This window comes from Sus scrofa, chromosome 3 (genome assembly GCF_000003025.6).
Source record: "Sus scrofa isolate TJ Tabasco breed Duroc chromosome 3, Sscrofa11.1, whole genome shotgun sequence".
Taxonomy (NCBI): Eukaryota; Metazoa; Chordata; class Mammalia; order Artiodactyla; family Suidae; genus Sus; species Sus scrofa.
This window is the reverse complement of record NC_010445.4, coordinates 85,557,896-85,579,292: the sequence shown is the minus strand read 5'-3', so window position 1 is coordinate 85,579,292 and position 21,397 is coordinate 85,557,896. Positions and strand designations below refer to the sequence as shown.

General features: G+C 37.9%; 1 protein-coding gene across 10 annotated transcripts in view; it reads left to right on the top strand.

The window, feature by feature from the left end:
* Positions 1–21,397, top strand: part of CCDC85A (coiled-coil domain containing 85A) — a 691,471-nt gene that overhangs the window by 70,562 nt on the left and 599,512 nt on the right. For 6 of the 10 annotated variants that reach the window (XR_002342946.1, XR_002342945.1, XR_002342947.1 and 3 more), the window contains exons 7-9: positions 4,207–4,354; positions 6,754–6,843; positions 8,517–8,575. The exons of 1 other annotated variant lie outside the window; for it this stretch is intronic. The gene's annotated coding sequence lies outside the window, so the exon portion shown is untranslated. Of the gene's footprint in view, positions 1–2,920; positions 3,230–4,206; positions 4,355–6,753; positions 6,844–8,516; positions 10,470–21,397 lie in introns of those variants that run through there. 3 more of the 10 variants (XR_002342951.1, XR_002342953.1, XR_002342954.1) reach the window with 3 other exon arrangements.

Here is a 21,397-nt window from a genome sequence, read left to right as displayed (position 1 = left end):
TTCAGTCGGTTTTCCCAATACTATTTTTTAATATAATATGTCCCACTATAACTCAATAGTATCATTCCTGAGATACTTCTCACTATGCAAATATGTTGTCAAAACAATCATTTCAGTAGAAAAAGGAAATAAGGGGTTAGAGAGTTTTAGATTGGCAATAACCAAGTTATTTTTGCTGCAGGGATTTCAATAATAAAGGGATTTTGAATAGAAATGTATTTATTAAATACAAAAAATAATATATTAAAATCTACAGCACAAAATTCTTCATTTTCTTTACATTCCACTCACTCCAGATCCTTATTCTCCTCTTTAATATTAGGCCTTGACCTGGTAATTTTTCTTGTATCACACCTCACAAACCCCAGAGGTAAACATAAGATTTATGCCCAGGTAAATAAATATTGGACATGCCAACAGAGAAGCCAGCCTTCCCAGCAAAGTGTCTCTGTGTCCCATGCTTTGTACACATTTTCTCTACTTACTCAGCATTATCTCCCTATCATAATCATATTGTTAAACTATTAATCATGTTATATCCCATAAGTGTTGTAAAAATTAGCACTATTGGAGAAATACTTGCTATCTTTTCCCCCCAATGAAAAGAAATGCCACCTTTGTAATATGCTCAATTCTCAGAAACTGTATTTAAAAAAACTCTCCAGGAGATTCTGATATTTAGTCAGCCTTGTATACAATGACTATGGAGAATGTTAGGGTATGAACTGTAAACCAGAGTTTCTCCTCTGTAGCAAATTACCGTCCTGACAATGAGATGGCATGAACACAACATTTCAGTTTAACCAGCATGTATTGAATGTATTAAACACTGGGCTAGAAGTGGAGCTACAAATATAAGTGAGTCATGGTCTTCGCCTTCAAGTCTAGTAATGGGAGAGGCAGACACATAACCAGACAATTTTAAAATGATGGCAATGTGTTGTAATGAAAGCCCTGTGCACAGCCTGCCGAAGAAGTCCAGGGAAGCTTCCTGGGAGAGATGAATTTCAAACTGAACCAGAATCACAGGTATGAGTTTGTCAGGTACAGAATTGGAGCTGATGATGTCAGGGGCTACTGTTGGCACAACTAATTTTATCCCATGTGAATGATACCTGCTCCCAAGGGTAATGCAACATAGAAGCCATGGAGGAGGGAGAACCAAGGGGAAGATGAATCCTGGCAGAACAAAGGCAGAGAAGTATCAAGTAACAGATTGTGTTGGGGGAACTGGAATCAGTTTGATGTTACTGGATTGCAAAATGAAGGTGGAAAGTGATAGGACACAAAACTAGATAATACATGATCCTATGCTATGGATCTTGGACTATACTCTATGATCTGATCTGGCAGTGGAGAACTCTAGATGGATTTGAACAGAGGCGTTACGTGGAGACTTGAATCTCTAGGAGTTGGCTTGTGTGGTGGTACAGAGGATGGATTTGAGGGAGTAAGATTAGAGGAAAAGGAAAGAGTTAGAGACTAAATGCTAAAGTTTGTGAGAGATAATGAGGACAAGAGGATTGAGTGGGAGTGAATGTGAGAGATACTTGGGGAGCACAAAATTTGGCCCCTGATTCAAACTAAGGGGGGAGGATGAGGAAGGAGTTCTCTAGGGTGACTCCCAGGTTTCTGAAAAGTTTGGAATATGAGAGAAGATGATGTCAGCTTTGGTCACACAGAGCTTAAGGTGGTTGTCAACCACCCACATGGATTTGTCCTGAAACACAAGGTCGAAGATGGTAAATGGCACAGAGGAAGTAGAAATAAAACTTGGAGGAGCATAGATAATTTCTTGTTTGCCAAAAGTAGTGTTTGACCTAAGCCATGAAGGATTGGAGATGAGATGGAAGAGAAATGTCTAAGCAGGAGTCCCCATTGTGGCTCAGTGGGTGAAGAACCCGACTAGTATCCGTAAGGATGTGGGTTCCATCTTTCGCCTGGCTCAGTGGGTTAATGATCTGATCTGGCATTGCCACAAGCTGCAGTGTAGGTCGCAGAAACGACTCTGATCTGGCATTGCTGTGGCTGTGGTGTAAGATGGCAGCTGCAGTTCTAATTTGACCCCTAGCCCAGAAACGTCCCTATGCCACAGGTGCTCATGGACACCCTTGCAATATTGTTTGAGAACAACTGAGACCTCCTATTTGTGATTACATTGAAGAATTTGCTACAGCCTGAGGAGGGGAATGTGGCCAGGTCATAAGAGACCTTGGAGTTTTATGTGTAAGGTGTTGGGCATTGCACTGGCAGTGATGTGAACAGAACTATGCTTTGAGAAAAATAATCTCAGGTATTATATGAGACAAAATGGAGGTAGAAAGATGGAAAGCAGAAGAGTTAGAATACCGTACCAGGATGCCAGAAACTGGAATAGAGAGGAGGGGACCAGAGATGGAAGAGATTGCATTTGAGAGTGAGGATCAGGTCAAAGGTTACAGGTGGTTGGATCACAAGAGATTGAAAGGATGGCACAGGTCTCTATAGAAATAAAGGAATCTAGTAGAGAAACAGATTTATAGTGATAATGGGTGGTAAACATACCAGGGGTACCTTCAAATAGAAGACTATGTCCTCACTTGTCTTTTTCTTTATTACAAGCAAATAGATTTAAAAAAATTATAAAAAGGGAAGTAGTGTACCATACTGGTTAAGAGTGTGGTTAAGACTTCTTGGGTTTAATTCTCTGCCTTTAACAAGCTGTGCGTACTTGGGCAAGTGTTCTAACACTACAAATCTGAATTTCCTACTCTGTAACATGGAAGCAGTAAGGGTGCTTATCACATAAGATTTTTATGAATAGTGTATAGTGTTCATTAAATGCTAAGTGATATTATTAAAATTCTAAAAGGAGGGAAATACTGCAAGATATAACTTAGTTATTATATTAAAAATATAATTTATTCAAAATTTTCATCAGCTCTAGGTGGATTGAAGGCTTGGTGAGAAGATGTTGATGTCATGTTATAATATTCCAACTGGTGGTTACTAGCAACCAGGCAAGTGCTAGAGATTTCCTCTTGGATTTATTTAATATTTTAAAGATGTTCTGAGCTCAATCCCTTAGGCCTGATTCTTAACATATAGATATGTTCTATGAATCCAGAGAGACCCATGCAGTGGGTCAAGATACTTTACAGAACACAAATGATAGCTTTTATTTATTTATTTATTTGGTCTTTTTGCCATTTCTTGGGCCGCTCCCACGGCATTTGGAGGTTCCCAGGCTAGGGGTCCAATTGGAGCTGTAGCTGCCGGCCTACATCAGAGCCACAGCAATGTGGGATCTGAGCCGCGTCTGTGACCTACACCACAGCTCATGGCAAGGCCAGATCCTCGACCCACTGAGCAAGGTCAGGGATCGAACCTGCAGCGTCATGATTGCTAGTCGGATTCGTTAACCACTGAGCTACGACGGGAACTCCACAAATGATAGCTTTGAAAAGTGTCAAATAGATGGAAGCAATCCTGGTGACTTAAAAGATGTAGGCATTTTCAAGTGAGCCCAGCAGACTACTTATAACTTGAGATAATTTCAGGAGTTACTAGAATCTTAGTTTTGTATATAAACTGCTGTCCAAGTGCTTTGTAATCTAGAAAAATATTCTTTCTGTCATCATTATAATAACTGCTTCAGGCAATAATCATCAGTGGAGCTAACACTAGTGGGTACAAATTTGAGGAGGAACAGATTTGATTTACATCAATATATCTGATCTGAAATTTAGTTATTTTCATAGCAGTGCTTTCCAAAATCTATTTTCTCCAGTAATCTTTTTCTTTATATTTGTTTTCAATACATAAAACACCAACTTCAAAATGTTGGAAAAAATAATAGAAGTTTCATTTATTGTTGTTTAGAGTGGGAAATGCTTCTGCTTGAACAATGGAGAATTCACTTCCCACCAGAGGGCGCTCAGGTGTTACTCAAGTCATCTCTAGATTTCCAGACCTTTGTAACTCAAAATGCAGAATGGAATTTTTCTTTTTTATATTTGTAGGTGAATTTAGTTCAAGATTTTGAGATAAATATAACCCCAATATTTTAAAGCTTGACCATATCTTGCTTTTCTTGTCAGATTAAGCTGATTACCCAAATGACATAGTAATCCAGACCCCCTTAAACCACCGACAACAAAAAGAATAAAAAGGGGAAAAATACAAATTTCTACCATCTAAAACTTCATTTTTTTTATTTTTCTGCAGACACTTCCAGCTCTGGTTTACTGCAGGTTTGAGAATGATGGTTCCTCCTCTATCTCAGTTACCCACTCTGGAACCCAGCTATGAAAGTGGGCTAGGGCCAGGATGAGAAGAACTCTCAGTTTCGGGGCTTCCAGTGGAAGACACTCTTGTGAGTCCTGCTTCCGAGGACTGTCACACTTTCTATTAGGCTGTGCCAATGGTTCTCAAAGTCCCTCTAACCGGAAGCATCAGCATCTCCTGAGAACTTGTTAGAATACAAATTTTTAGCCCCACCCCAGATCTACTGAAACAGAACTTTTGGGGGTAGGGCCCCATAGTCTGTGTTTGAACAAGTTTTCTAAGTGATTCTAATGTATACTACAGTTTGAGGACCACTAGGCTAGACATTTTATTTTCACAAGGCAAGCTGCATTTGGGCAATCAGAGCTCATGTATTAATGTATAGTAGCTGTTCTGAGAATCAGAAGCAGACTTCCTTTCAGGCTAGGTCTCAGACTCTTAGGGAAACGGCAGCATTGAAGTGGTTTTCTACCTGCTCCTAAGCTTCTAAAGGAGCTTGTTTTCACTGATTTAAGCAGGGGCACCAGCACATGGAAGGAAATTTTGGAAATAGATCTCTCATGCATAGAGGGGACCAAGAGAGTTAGTTAAGAGTTTAGAAATGATACATAGCTTGGTGGTTAGGCTTACAGATTCCAAATCCACAGTGCCTGCTTCAGATAACAGCTCTGTGTGATATTGGGCAAGTTATTTTTACCTCTCTGTGACTTAATTTCCTTATCTGCAAACTGGGGATAATAATAGTACTTACAGGATTGTTATGAGGATTAAATTATACAAGATTTCTAATTTACTTAGAACAATCCCTGGCACAGTGTAAGGGTTTAAAAATACTGTGCTTTGCACAGGTCACCTACCATCCTGCCAGCATAATCCCTTCATCTTTGGCTGGCAACAAGACAACATAGTCATACATTTCCCCAATTCTTATTGGAAAATCTTAATGTAAACAATCTCTGTCACATTTACAAACTTTTTTTTTTTTTTTTTTTTTGCTTTTTAGGGCTGCACTTGCAGTACATGGAAATTCCCAGGCTAGGGTCAAATTGGAGCACAGCTGCCGACCTTTGCCACAGCCACAGAAATGCAGGAATTGAACCTGCATCCTCACGGGTCCTAGTAGGGTTCGTTAACTGCTGAGCAATGGAGGAAACTCCCCAGACCCATTCTTTTAATCCCAGCTCTCCCACCTAATATATGCCTGACTCTAAGCAAATTACTTGACCTCTCTTTAAATCTTGTATTCTTTTTAATTAATAAAATGAGGATTATAATATCCATCCTGTAGGGTTAGTGTAGAGCAAGAAACACAGAGGGTAAATTGTGGAAATAAACATGCTATCCGTATACGACTCTTCCAGGAAATGCTATAAAGAGTGTAGAATAGTGCTTGGCATATAAGAGGGCTCAATACGCATTAGTTCCTTTTTGTTCACGGCTTTATACATTTAAGTATTCAGGGATATTTTAAATCACCAAAGCTAATTATGTTCTCGTACCACTAACTTCCAGCTTCCCGCTCCAGCTTCTGGATTTCTGGGCCTGAAGTGACTGGGAGAGTTCTATTTCTCCTCCTCCTCACACAGGAGCCTTTTGGGCCAGATTTTCTAGTCCGCTCTTTCCCACTTTTTTTTAGGCTGACTTTCCTCGCAGATCAAAAAGTGTTCGTTTTTCATTGTAGAAAATTTGGAACATTCAATAAAGCATAAATGAGAAAATGAACATCACCATCTATTTGCTGAAAGAAAACATCATTAATGTTTTGGTGTATTTCTTGCTAGACTTCTCTACTTTGCTTACATGAAATTGCTATCGTAAAATATGTTCGATTTTTCTTCTTGCCTTAGGACTTCTTTAAATGTGGTTCTCTTGGCCTGGCATGTCCTTCCATGACCTGGGATGTTCCTTACTTCCCCACCCCTCCTCCCATCCCAGCCATCCTGGTGTTTCAGATGAGTCTATGTCTCTCTGTTAGACACTTTCAAAGTGTGTTACAGTCATTTTGGACAGTGTTACTTTTGATTTATAATGATATATTTACTTGCGTGATTTGGTGAATAATATCTGTCTCCCCATTAACTTAACTGTAAGCTCCAGGGGAGTAGAAACCATGTCTGGTTTACTTGCGGCTGTACCCCAGAGGCCAGCGCAATGCCAGGCGTATAGTATAGTTCTCAACAAAGTGTTTTCAATGAATGAATAAATGAAGTGTGTTGTAAGCATTTTTCCATACTGAACATGATTTTGAGTGACTGATTTTAACTGATGTAATTTTAACTGGTTGATGGCAGGGTGGTAGATGACATGTTCTCAGGATTTCAGAGAACTCCGTGGATTTTTGCAGCAGCCTGTTAGGGTGGGAGGATCCTGGGCTGGGAATCAAGAGACCTGTGTTTTCCTTTCTGCCCTGCCAGTTGCTGTGATCTTGAGCAAGTTACTGACCTTCACTGAGCCTCATTTTCCTTATCTCCTATGCTTCTCCCCCAGGGAATCTCTCACATCACATTAAACAATGTATAAGAAGACATTTCTCAAATTGTAAAGGACCGTGTTAATATGTGACTGACTTTTCACAAGGTATTTTGCTTGCTTGATGAGTAGAGGTACTTGCAAATTCCTACCAAGTCTCCAACTTTTAGACTTGAAATTGATTCTGTTCCCAGGAGAATCTCCTGTTTTGAAACTCAAAGATTAGAATAATTGTGAGCCTGACTGTCTTAAGTAGCCAAAATACATTAGCTACTATTTTATTCTTTTAGAGCAGATATAGTAGAGTTTGTTTCACTTTTGTACTTAAAGATGGCAATAAATAATTTTGGTGTCTTGTGAAAACAGAAACAGATTTTATTGCTTTCAAGTTTCAACTGACTAATGTAGTCAAGATATTTTTTGCTAGACTGGCCAATAATTTTAAATTTAATAGATTATTTTATTAATTTATTTGGTTGCACCCAGAGTATGTGGAAGTTCCTAGGCCAGGGATTAAACCCACACCACAGCAGTGACCCAGGTCCCAGCAGTGACAATGCCAGATCCTTAATCCACTGCATCACAAGGGAACTACTAAATAGATTTTTTTTAAAGCCCTTAGTTTTTGAATATGCTTTTTTTTTTTTTTTTTTTTTTTTTTTTTAGGGCCAGACCGGAGATATATGGAAGTTCCCAGGTTAGGGGTCAAATCAGAGCTACAGCTGCTGGCCTACACTACAGCCATAGCAGTGAGGGATATGAGCCATGTCTGTGACCTACACCATACCTCATGGCAACGCCAGATCCCTGTCCCACCAAGGGAGGTCAGGAATCGAACCTGCATCCTCATGGATACTGGTTGGATTTGTTTTCGCTGAGCCATGTTGGGAACTCTGAATATACTTTTTATATCATTCAACAGGCAAGGAATATTGTAAGATTTGGAATTTCCAAAATGGAATTAGTATCTCTGTGATATAATTAGTGTTCATATTTGAAGGCAGGATGGAAGAAAAAATTCTCACCAGTGTCTTGGATGTAAGGCATTGGAATAAGTAACCCCTATGACTCATTTTTATTGGCTGATTCTCTGGCAGTTTTGCATTGCATCTTAAGTCATTTCCTTTCTGTATTATGTGGAGGTATTTGAGAAGGTATAACATTTTGGAGAACAGATGAGAATTGAAAGTATGATAGAAGGGAGGAATAGTCTTTAACACTGAAAACTGAATTTATGGATAGAATGAGGCAGTGTTTGCTGATCTTATTTATTAATGTCTCCTATACCCTTTTTTGAAAACTGAACATTTTTGTCTTCTTTCTTCATAATACCAAGTGGTTAATGCATGGCATTTTACAAGAGGGAATACTTTATGAGGCTGATAATGCTGCCAGCTATGTCTTCTTAATAATGTCATTGTTTCAAAGCTATAGGAGCTACCCAGAATGTTGTTAAGGGATGAGAAAGGAAGATTCAGCAGACAGGATATACTAGTAAATGGGAAAAAAAAGACATTTTATACCCGTACTCTACTGAGTTCAGGCTGTTGAGAATGGATATTACGTATGCTTCAAAAATATATGTAATACCCATAGCTTACCTGGACAGCTCTGCATCCTTTTCAAATATGCAGAAAGCATTATGGGATAATGTTGTCAGGAACCAAAGAGCATATTTAAAATCCATCATTATTGCATGTCCAGGGGATAAAATTAAGAAAACATGGGTCAATGAAAAGGGCAACCCCCTTATTTCTCTTGATTTTTCTTTTTTGCCACAGTAGATATCTTGGCATCTGACCTGCCAGAATGAAGATTGGAATGTGTGATTCCAAGCCAGGTAGGTCACTTTTGCATTAAGAAATTCCAACTGATAAAGCTAATCAAACAGTTAATAGTTAATTAATGCCTTCCATGATACATACCATGGGGATTAGAAGTACATAAAAATGGTCCCTACTTTCAAGGAAGTTACAATAAATGTATACTCGTCAAAGATAAAACAGTGTACAACAAGTAGCAAATGGTTAGAAGTGACTGGTAAAGTGCCATACGAATTTAGATTACCTAGATACCCTTTTGCAGTGGTCATCAGATCAGAAAAGTTGAAGAATGAGTAAGGATAAAATGAGCAGAGACTAAAGGGTGTTCTTTGAGCAAATAGGCAGAGATCTGGGTAGTTTGGAAGCCACCTTTGGAGGCATTGATTCCTTTCCAAACAAATTGTGCATCAGCCTACTTTTCTATGCAAGTACTGGAAAACTGAACTGAAACCAGTCTAAAAAATCAAAGACATTTATTTATTGGCTTATGTAGCTGAAGGTAACTAGAGGTAAAGTGGGCTTCAAGGGGGCATTGATTAGAGCTGTAGCCCTAGTTCTCTGTGATCCTCATAGCCTTTTCTTTACCTGCAGCCTAGTGCTCTTCTTAGTTGCAAGAATGATTCCCCCAGTGTATGAGTTATCTATTGCTGCATAACAAATTACCCCCCAAACTTTAGCAAATTAGGAAATAAGCATTTATTGTCTCAGTTTCTGTATGACAGAAGTCCAGGCAAGGCTTAGCTGAGTAACTCTGTTTCAGAGTCTCTCACAATGTGGCAATCAAGATATCAGCTGGGCTGTGGTCATCTGTGACTCCACTGGGGCTGGAGGATTTGCTTTCAAGTACATTCATGTGACTGTTGCCTGGAGGCTTTGGTTCCTTGTCATATGGGCTTTTGTTTAGGTTTCTTTTAACACGGCAGTTGGCTTCTTCCAGAGACAGTAATATGAGAGAGAGAGTGAGAAAGAGAGAGAACTCTGTGTGTTACTATGTAATCTCAGAAGTGACATACCATCATTTTCACCCTATTGGTCATACAGACCAACCCTGGCACACTGTGAGAGAGGGGTTATATTAAGATGTGACTGTCAGGAGGCTATCGTTGCATACCATCATCACTTCCACCCTATTGGTCATACAGACCAACCCTGGTACATTGTGAGAGAGGCTATCAGGAGACTAGAATCATTGGGGGCCATCTTAAAGTCTGGCCTACCATGTCTGGCCTATGTGATTCCTTGTTCATATCCAAAAAAGAGGGTAGTTTCTTTTAGCCTTTGAACAAAAATTGTTGGATTTGCTCTGTTTGTGCCATCCTTAACTCAGTCACAGTAGCTGTTATTCTAATGACTTAGGTCTGGGTTACTGAGCCAATGTTGGTTTCAAGGGGGGTAGGATGACGATGATTGGTTTAGACAAACTAATGTCCACCTAGAGCTGGAGATGTGGTTTATGGCCACTCAGACAGCATGGTTTTTCTACAAGAGGAGTGGATAATAAGTTGAGGAGGTATCCCAAAGTCCTCTGCAATCTATTTCTGGCTCAGCATCCATACATATCCTTTTTCCTACCCATACATTGTTATGTGCATTTACAAACTTTTAGGGAAGATAATCCAAGTCTAATTCAGGCTCTAAGTCCAGGATCTCTGGGTGTTGTCCCTTCCTCTCCATCAGGTGTAGAACCAACTCTTCACAGCCAAATGATCTAAGAGGTCCGCTTCCACCACAATCAATATGGAATCAGGGAAAATTACAGGATAATTTCAATAAAACTCCTATTGGAGGAATTCCCAGCATGGCTCAGTGGAAACAAATCTGACTAGTAACCGTGAGGATGCAAGTTTGATCCCTGGCCTTGCCTAGTGGATTAAGGATCTAGCGTTGCTGTGAGCTGAGGTATAGCTTAGATCTGGCATTGCTGTGGCTGTGGTGTAGGCCAGTGGCTACATCTTTGGTTTGACCCCTAGTCTGGGAACCTTTGTATGATGCAGGTATGGCCCTAAAAAGACAAACAAAACAACACAAAACTGTTATTGGAGAGAGTGGTTAGAATACAATACATGGTTTTCCCTGGTCCACAGCACACATCACACTCCACTGGATAGGAATTTTAAGTTCTCCTTGCCCTGGTTGGAAGAGAGTCTGGGCAGAGAGGGTAGGAAGTGAGGTCCCTGGCACTGATTGCTGCCAGATTATTGAGGGCCTTTTAGAACTTTAGCCTGTAGGCAATGGAGAAAGAAAGAGGATCACTGAGGGGTTTTGAGTAAGGTAGTGACATGATCAAAATTGCCTTGGTAAAATCAGTTTGGAGGCACTATACAGTATAAATTCACAAATGCCCTTAAAATAATGCCCGGGGGACAAGTTTCCTCACATAAACTGAAAGTGATACTTGAAAAAAGAAATACTAACAGATTCCACAGTAAAAGTCCATGTATAACCCAGGTTTGTCTCTTTCCAAATAGAAATTAAAAGTTGTTTCTAGGCACCTACATGAAACAAACAGGGTGGTTCATGTTGTGTCACTTCCCTGGCATTAACTCCAAACTAGAATGAATGTGCTTTTAAGACTTCTTTGAAAAGATTTGTAATAGAGGTTGACTTGGTAGGTAGAGAATGACTGGGATTAAGTTTAACTTGAAAAAGTAAAAAAGAATTAGGAGAGAAAGCATTTTTAGATAACAATAACCCTTCACTTACCTGTGCATGGTGAAGGAAATAGCAAAAATTACTGTTTAAATTATTTTAAAATAATAAAAAAAATAAAAACGGGAGTTTTCATTGTGGCTCAGCAGGTTAATAACTTAAGTAGTGTCCATGAGGATGTGGGTTTGATCCCTGACCTCACTCAGTGGGTTAAGGATCTGGTGTTGCCGTGAGCTGTGATGTAGGTTGCATACATGGTTTGGATCTGGTATTGCTGTGGCTGTGGTGTAGGCTGGCAGCTGCAACTCCGATTTGACCTAGCCTGGGAATTTCCATATGCTGTGTGTGTGACCCTGTAAATCCTATACAAATTAGCTGGTTAAAAGTTTGTGTAGGTTGTGGAACATTTGTAATTTAAATAAGAACCAAATTGAGGAGGAATCTGTGAATCTGCACCACCACCTGCAATTGTAAGGGGTCTTTACTAGTCCAGGATATGAAGGAACATCCTCTTAATAGACAGAAAGCCTATGGGATTTCTCCTCAGATGGCCTGGAAGGAATCCAAGATGGAAAGTGGAGGAGAAATCGATTATTCCTATTTGAAATTTCAGATAATATGATTGAATTTGTGCTCGAATTATTCTAGAGAAACATGATGGAAGTAAATATCCCCCAAAATGACTATAGACTTGAGTGAGTATGGGTGAGTGAAATGTATAAAAGAAAACATTTTTTGAGGTAGGAATAGATTCATCACTGAGTTTCCTGCCAAATTCAGAATTAGATAGTGGAAAAATTCTATTTATTTTGAATTTGTGAATCTGCCAGCAAACTGTTGGGAAAAATAAAGACAAGCCAGATGAGGACTTGGGTTATGGAATGAACCATAGATGACACATGACCAAACTTTTAAAGAAAATATAGTTTTTCCTACTTGTATTTCCCAGTTTTAGTTCAGCGTCTTTAATAACTGATTTGCAGCATGCTTTTCTATTACACTGAACTATAGTAGCAAAATGGAAAACAGCATATTGCAATGGTGAAATCAATCATAAGGGTCAGGAAATTGAAAATAGCAAGTTTCCATAGTAACACTAATTTAGCCAAATCACACATGTTGTTTCTGAGCCATTCGTTTACTCTTATGATGTTAAAAGAACATAATATTTACTCTGTAATGTGGTTAAGCTAATATTAAAATGCAAAGTAATTTCGTATTTTCTGCATGTACATTTTAAATCATTTTATTATAGTAGGCTTGACATTTGATTGTTTGCACTGTTTTAGAAAGTGAAAAAAATGTTGTAAAAGTTTTTTTTTAAGTTTCTGAAGATAATTAAACACGAAATCATGAACACTTCACAACTTAGAAGAATGATAAGATAAACTGGATTTTGAAAATTTGTAACAGAATATTTTGCTGAATTTCAGAGAATTTATTTGGTCTTTCAACTGGGTAGCTTTGGTGTGATCCAGTTTTGGTTTTCACAGTTATCACATTCAACATGGTGTATTCTTGATATCTATTAGGAAATTGTCCTAAGTCCTTTTTGAATTCCAAAATTCATGACTATTGTTATATCTTGGTTTGTTGGCTGACTTTTTGAGCCCACTATTCTACAAAGACAATTTACTACAAAAATAATCTAGAAAGGGCTAATTTGCCTTCTAAGTGGGCCCCCTTCCAGTGCACACACCAAAGTTCATTCATGACTAGTCTTCGCATACTGATCTGCATTGTATATGGTTCAAATTTGCTTCTTAGTAGAAGGACAAAATGCTACGTGTTATATCTTCAAGCCCATCATGATTATCACATTGATTTTCAGCTATTAAATAACCTTGCATTTCTGGGATAAATCCTACTTGACTAGAGCATAATTCTTTTTATATGTTGCTGGATTTTGTTGGCTAGTATTTTGCTGAGGACATTTGCATCTATATTTACAAGTGATGTTGGTCTATAGTTTTATCTTCTGGTGACATTTATGAATATTAAAGTGTACCCAAATTCCCATTAAGTTCGCTCAGACTGATGAAAGCAAGTTAATTCTATGAAAAATGACCATCCTGCTTTTCGATAGATACTGTGAATATGGATATGACTTTGATCTTTGCCTGGATTATTCACTTCTTGCCTGTATGAGTCTAAATAAGATGAGAAATTCAATTCAAGAAATATCTGTTGAATGCTTATTACACTAAGTATCATGCTAGTTACTGGGGGTAAATCGATGAATAATGAATGGTAGTACCAGTAATAGTAGTAGTATAGTGGTGATAAGTTGCAAAGTGGGTAGGGTACCTGGATTTGACTTCTCTCTCTGCCACCTCCTAACTGATAAACTGCAGGCAGTTACTTAACCTGTTTCCTCATCTGTGAAGTGGTGCTACAAATAGCATATAATTCATAGAAATGTTGCAAGGATTCAATTAAGTAATGGATGTAAACAGTGCCTGACACTTGGTAATCACTAGATACTGTTAGCTATTATTACTATTATTATTATTTATTTTTCATGTGCCAATTACTGTGCTTCTACCAAGAGACATCCCTTGACTTGACAGTAGTGTTTATACCCTTCAGGGTAAATAACACTGTGGAAAACCAACCTGCTTCTCCAAGGGGAGAAATTATTTAACATTTCCTTTCTGTCTTCCTATCCACTGACTCTTATACAGGTAATGTTTTAAAACCCTGTATCAAGAGATTGGGCTAATGTTTCCCCTAAAAATAAAATATTATGAGCAATATATACTTAGAATTGGAATTCTCTGTGAAAGATGGGTGAATACCTAAAAACCAGACAACTTTCTGAAAGAAAAGAAAAAGTCTTTATTTTAAAGGAAGAAAAAAATACTAAGTATGACACAAGGCTGATACCCACCCAGTGGCCAGATATGTTTTCCTGAGGGATTTCGTTGTGTTTATTCCTCTAGCATTTTTTCATTCCTGTCTTTTGGGGTGGCCCTTCTGTGAAGAGTTTCCTCATCCCAGCTGTTATGATGTTTAATCTAGAGTTGCCAACTTCTGATCTGGCGGTTCCAAGACACAGGGTGAGGAAAACAAAGCTTTCCAGTATTTCTGAATCCTATCCTCCACCCGCATTGGAATTAGTGCTTTCATCTCTGGTCAGTTCTGAATTGTTTTCAACCCTAGCTTCATCCTTCCTCTCCCCCAGAATAGCAGAACAATTACTAATGGTAAAGATCCATGTTCATGTCCAGAGTTCCAATTACTTATGCCCTACACAAACCTCAATTTATTCTTTTTCCCTTTTCTATTCCTCTTCTCCCCCTCTACCCAAGTAAATCATGGTGTTTTTCTTTGAGGGAAATATTTACTTAAAAGACCTTTTTCTCTACAGATAAAAACTCTATTTTGGTTTTTAAACTAACTAGGAAAAACAGGGTAATCTTTAAAAAGAATAATCATCTGGTTTTGATCCAGTGTTAGTCCATGGGATGGCTTGACACTTCCAGTAAGGGAAGTCATGGCATTTCATCCTAGAAACACACAAGGATGGTTACTTGCTGCTCCCTCCTGACCTTAGTCTGAATTGTTTAATGTTAAGGTGAATTGATCCTGACTGCTTTTATATTTTATGCCGAGGCAGATAAGGAGTTTAAGGCAAGCAGAATTAATACTTGAAGGCAGAAAGCAGAATACAGATATAGATGAAGAAATGGCCCCTTTTGTCAAATGTGGAAAGGCCTACATCTTATAGTGCTAAAACATGTTGCTTTCTTCTGGTGTGTTCAACATGCTGTTCCTGTGAGTGAATCTACCTCTGGAAATGGAAAGGACTGAGTTCAAATGGTGAAGTAGGAAAATGTGGTTCTTTGGTTCTTCTACCAACCCCAAGTGTCTAGTGCAATGAGACTATTTCCTCATGATTTTGTTTAGGATCCCACCCTCAGAGCTCCTACAAATTTAGGTAGTACCCCAGGCTCTGGATCTTTTTTTCGCTCTAACCATCCACATAGGGATAGATTTCACTGACCTGAGAGAAGTTAGTGTCCCTTTCTGTTCCCAGTCACGTATAACTAGCTAGTTGATTGGGAAAATATTAGCATTAATATAACATTTTGATCTTTAACAATAGGAATCTTTCAGAATTAATTCCTTATCCCCAGAGAACTCTTCTAATATAACAAGTTAATGGAAATTTCAGATGATGTCAGGCTAATTGAACAGGTATCTAGGAGCAGGCAGGCTTGCGTGTCCAATAGGATCTTATGCATAAGGTCAAAGCTGCCTTCAAGTTTTCACTTGTTTTCCACTAAGAAAAATCTCTATTATTGCTATTGAAAGGTCTTAATGAAAACTTGAAAGAAAAATGCAGATTTGTAATGAAGGAAGGATGAATTCTTATTTTAGAGATACTTTAACCAAAAAATGCAAAAATTAAATTGTGTCCCTTGTATTTCACAGAAGTCTGGATGAACCTAGATTCCTGTTTTTTTTGTTTTTTTGCTTTTTTCTGTTTTGGGTTTCTCTCTCTCTCTCTCTCTTTTTTTTTTTTTTTGCTATATTATTCTAGAACTTTTGCATGCTTGACAACTCTGTGTTTTCCTCTTTGTCTTCTTTCTGTCTCATCTTAGACTTTTCTTTTTTCTTTTGTCTTTTTCTAGGGCCACACCTGCAGCATATGGAGGTTCCCAGGCTAGGGGTCTAATTGGAGCCACAGCTGCTGGCCTACACCACAGCCACAGCAACGCAGGATCTGAACTGCGTCTGTGACCTACACCACAGCTCACGGCAACCCCAGATCCTTAACCTGCTGAGTGAGGCCAGGGATTGAACCCGCAACCTCATGGTTCCTAGTCGGATTCGTTAACCACTGAGCCAATAGGAACTCCCAGACTTTTATTTTCATATACAAAAAATATTCCTTTCAAATAGTTGAAATTCCTATAAAAGTTGTTATTTTTTTTTGTTCTTAAAAATGAAGGTAGGAATTTACCTTTGGAAGAGTGGAAAATATTTAGTAAATCCCAGTCACATTTATACTATTATTGATATTATCATTGCATATGACTCATCCCTCAAATATTAAATGTGGTGGAAACCTTTGATGTATGAATCTTGTGTTGAGTAGATTCAAGTTCCTTGACTTAGAGAGCAGGCATGACTTCTTTGGAATTTTTATGTTTATGAAAATGTACCTTGTATACCACATACCTGAACTTTCCTAATAATTAACTTCCACAGAGTTTAATAATTCCTTCCTGTTTAAATATTAAAATGTGCTTCTTAAATTGTATGCAATATAAAGCATAATTATTTTGTTTAATACTAAGGAGCTACATTGATCAAAATATTAAACTATTTTTGGTTTGTTTACTCATTTTTAGTTGTCAAAATAAGCATAATTGGAAACAGCTGCCTTGAAATTACTTTTGACAACTCTTCACATTCAAATATAAAATGGATAACTTTAAGAAAATAGGCCTTGTCCAATTATGATTTTTTCTAGAGTATATATTCAGATTGCTATTCTGCAAATTAGAAGATAATTAAACCAGAAACTGATCATTTTAACTGGTACCAACTTTACGAAGACATTTCCCATGGCTTTCTTATTTTTATATAAATTGATTAGCTTCATTTTTCTCTTATACATATTAATATTTTACCATTATTTAGAATGATTAAAATGTGGTAAAAGACTAATGAAGTGTTTCTCTACCCTTTTAGCTATGTCTTGAAGCTATGCTTAAGCTTCTTTTCGTTTCTAGAACAGCTTAATGATGTGATTAGATATTAGCAAGAGATTTAGAAACTTTCAATGTTTTAACATTTGTGATTACATACATACATTTTAATAGTTTCTCAGATTAATTTATCTCACTCTAAATGAGATCTCGATTAAATTTAGAAATTAGGGGAGTTCCTATAGTGGAGCAGTGGTTAATGAGCCCAACTAGTATCCAAGAGGACGCTGGTTCAATCCCTGGCCCTGCACAGTGGGTTGGGGATCTAGTGTGGCCAGGAGCTGTGGTGTGGATCACAGATGCAGCTTGGATCCCGCTTTGCTGTGGCTGTGGTGTAGGCCAGTGGCTACAGCTCCAATTTGACCCCTAGCCTGGGAAACTCCATGTATTACGGGTTTGGCCCTAAAAAGACAAGAAACAAAAAATAAAATAAATTTAAAATTAGAAAGCTATTGGAAATAATTTTTAAAATGCCAGTTTAATATAAAGTTCTCTACTTTTGGATAAATTTTTATTCTAAATTTATCCCTATAGTACTTCTGGTTTATTTAGGAATTTATAAAGGACATATTGTGTGTCTTTTTTTTTTTTTTCTTCCCTAGAGCAGAGTCTGGCAAAGGCCAGAATAAAGATAATCAAAGATACAATGTAGCTGAAAGTATGGGAACTTTCCTATGCACACATTACATACATCTGACTCCTCATGTCTCCTACACTGTCCATCTCAAGCACTTTGTATTTTCCTAAAGATCCATACTTTATCCCAGGCACACTCACTGACTGCAGTGACTCTAAGTCCAAGAGCAACATGAATACCATATCACGAACCACAGTAAAAACAAAATAAAATGCAGGAACACTTTGTCTAACACGAGCACCTGAATAATGAAGACTTTTTGAGTTGTTTCGGTGAAGTTCCTGTGAAAACAAATTTACCTCTGACTTCTGCCGTCTATAGGGTAGGTGGCAATCCTTGCTCAGGTGACAACCATTTGAAGAAATGACTGCTATTGCCTATCATAAACAGATTTACTGTTACCTTGGTAATCTTGCATTTTTGCCCCCTTAAATTCCTGTGTATTCTTTCTTTGGAGTAAAATTTTTTAATGACTAGACTCCATTACAAGGCATTAGAAGTAAAAATACTTTTTTTCTTCTGTTTTAAAAGATCTATTTGCTTAGCAACTTATACAATACAGTATTATTAACTATAGTTACCATGCTGTACATTATATTCTTCCCATGACTTATTTATTTTGTAACTGGAAGTTTATACCTTTTGACTCCCTTCACTCATTTTTTAACACCCTCCACCCCTGCTGCTGCCGACTTTGGTAACCATCAATGTGTTCTTTGCATCTATGAGCTTGTTGCACATGTCAGTTAGATCATGTGGTAGTTGTCTTTCTCTGTCTGACCTATTTCATTTAGTATAATGCCCTCAAGGTGCATTTATATTTGTTGTCACAAATGGCAAGATTTCATTCTTTTTTATGGATGAACAATATTTGTATATATTATTCATTACATGTATATCACATTTTCTTTATTCATCTGTCAAGGGTCACTTAGGTGGTTTCCATATCTAAAATATTATAAACAATGCTACTATGTACATGGTGGTGCATATGTCTTTTCAAGTTAGTGTTTTCATTTTCTTTGGATAAATACCAAGAGTGGAACTCTGCTGGATCATATGGTAGTTCTATTTTTAATTTTTTGAGGAAGTTCCATACTGTTTTCCGTAGTGGCTGCACTGGTTTACATTCTCACTCTAATGCATAAGGCTTTTCCTTTCTTTTCTTTTATTAATACTTTTACCTCTGAGTTTTCTTTTCAAACTGTGAATTTTAATAGCAAAGATTCTTTTGCCTCAGGCAGTATGTATTCTTCCTCTTTTCAAAGATGACCACCTGCGCTTGTGCTCTTATGGTTCTCAGAACATTGTTCCTTTGTTTATCTACTCCAATCATCATTCTGCATCTTTAATATTTCTTCATTGTAGTCTTCCTCTCTGTCTAAAACCAAAGTAGTCTTCTTTGATTAAAAAAGTCCCTTTTAACTTTATTACTTTCCAATTACTTTCCTTTAGTTTGCCTTTTCACTACCAGAAATCTTGAAAGCTTCATGTTTGGTTCCTCTGCTTTTGGGTGATCCAAAAATTCCATAACTGTAGCCTGACTTCTGCCTTCAACAGTATACTGAAATCACACTCTTAAATGACTAAAAATTAGTCAATCACTGAGCATAATCACTTTCTGTCAATCCTCTAACCCATTTTTGGCCAAATCCTGAAACTTCTCTTTCGGCTTCTTTAGTTTCTCCTGGGTTTCCCACCTCTCTGACAGTTGCTTTTTCCGTCTCATTCTTCTGTAACTTTAGCTGTTCCTCAAGGATCTGATCTTTGCATCTTTTTCTTCATTCATATCCAATTTTAGATCTATCCAGTCTCTTAGGAGCCACTGTTAGCTGCATGTGGTTGACCTCCAAATCTATATTTATAGCTCTACTTTCTCGACTACTTTCCCTCCCTCATTTCCTCCCATATTGTATTAATCACCTCAGGCCGTAACACCAAAATATCACAGATTGAAAAAAAAAATTAAAATAAAAGGGAATTGACATTGTGGTGCAGCGGAAATGAATCCAGCTAGTATCTATGAGGGTGCAGGTTTGATCCCAGGGTGGCTTAAACAATAAGAATTTATTACTGACAGTTCTAGAGACTGAGGAGTCCAAGATCAAGGTGCCAGGCAGTTTGGTTTCCCTATAGGGAATCTCATCCTGGCTCCTAGGTAGCACTTTCCAGCTGTGTCCTCACATAGTGGAGAGGGAAAACTGTGGTCTCTCTTCCTCTTCTTATAATGAGACTAATCTTATTGAGGTCCTAGATTCATGGCCTCATCTAAATCTAATTATCATCCAAAGGCCCTACTTCCAAATATCATTACATTGGGTGTTAGGGATTAATACATGAATTTTGGGGAGACACAAATATTCAGCCCATAACTCATATTTATAAAATATCTAACAGATCCAGTTCTGATGGTCAGCTAAATATCAGCAGTGGGATATTTTCTGGTACCTCAGTACCATTATGTACAAAATGGAACTTGTCATCTGTATGCTCAAATCTGCCCTGCCTCACATACCCATTTTTTGCACTAATAGAACTATCCATAAGAATTGCCCAGGATTGAGACTTGGAGCCATATTTGACTTTACTCTCTGTCTTATTCTTTGCTTTATTGACCAGTTGCTAAGTTGTGCATGGTTCACGTCCATAACACCATTTCCATTTAGTTCCAACAGATCTAGTTTTGAGCTCTCATGTTCCCTTGACTTCAACTGTTTGCCCTGTTGTGCCAGCATAAACTTTTAGAAGCCCAGCCCATTATTAATTTTCTGTTCAAAAAAATCTTCATTGTTGTATCCATTTATGGCTCCTAGAAGGGTCTCTTCTCAAAAATCACTTAACTCTTCTCTTCACTTAACTTTTACATTCTAAGCGCCTTGACTATGTAATCATCTTATTTATTCTCCTTGAGACCATGTGGACTTTAACATGTATGTGTAGTTTAACAAATATTTGTAAAGTGAACACTGCTGTAACCCATCACCCAAGTCGAGAAATAGAACATTACTAATACACAGAAAGCCTCTTGTGTTTGTTTTCCTAATTATCCTCCTCTCGATCCCAAGCTCCTTTCCTTCCTCCAGAGATAATCATATCCTGACTTTTATGCAAGTATTTCCTTATTTTCCTTCCTAATCTTCCCATTTAGATATAACCCCCTGAACAACATAGTGTGCGTTTCTCTGTTCTTGACCTTTATGTCGATGAAGTCATTATTGTATTTTTTTTGTGTGTGACTTGCCTTTTTGTCTTGACATTGTTATTATTGTTTTTTATGGCCGCACCCACAGCATATGAAACTTTCCCCTCCAGGGACTGAATACGAACTGTAGCCATGACTTACGCTACAGCTGTGGCAATGCTGAATTCTTTAACCCATTGTGCTGGGCCAAGGGTCGAACCCGTGCCTCTGCAGCACTCTGAGCCACTGTAATTTCCCTTCTTTATGGCTGCGCCCATGACAAATGAAAGTTCCCAGGCCAGGAATTGAATTTGAGCTGTAGTTTCGGCAATGCCGGATCCTTTAACCTCTGTGCCTAGCTGGGGATTGAACCTGCACCTCCACCGTGACCCAGGCTGCTGCAGTCAGATTCTTAACCCACTATGCTGCAGCGGAAATTCTTGCCTTGACATTATTTTAGGAATTATTCTTAATACTGTTTGTAGCTATGGATTGTTCATTCTCATTGCTGATTAAGACCATGATTTATTTATTCATTTAAATGCTCATAGACATTTGAATTATTTACAATTTATGGTATTTATTTTATTTATTTCACGGTTTCATGTTTTGTTATTTTTTTTTGGGCTGCACCTGCAGCACGTGGAAGTTC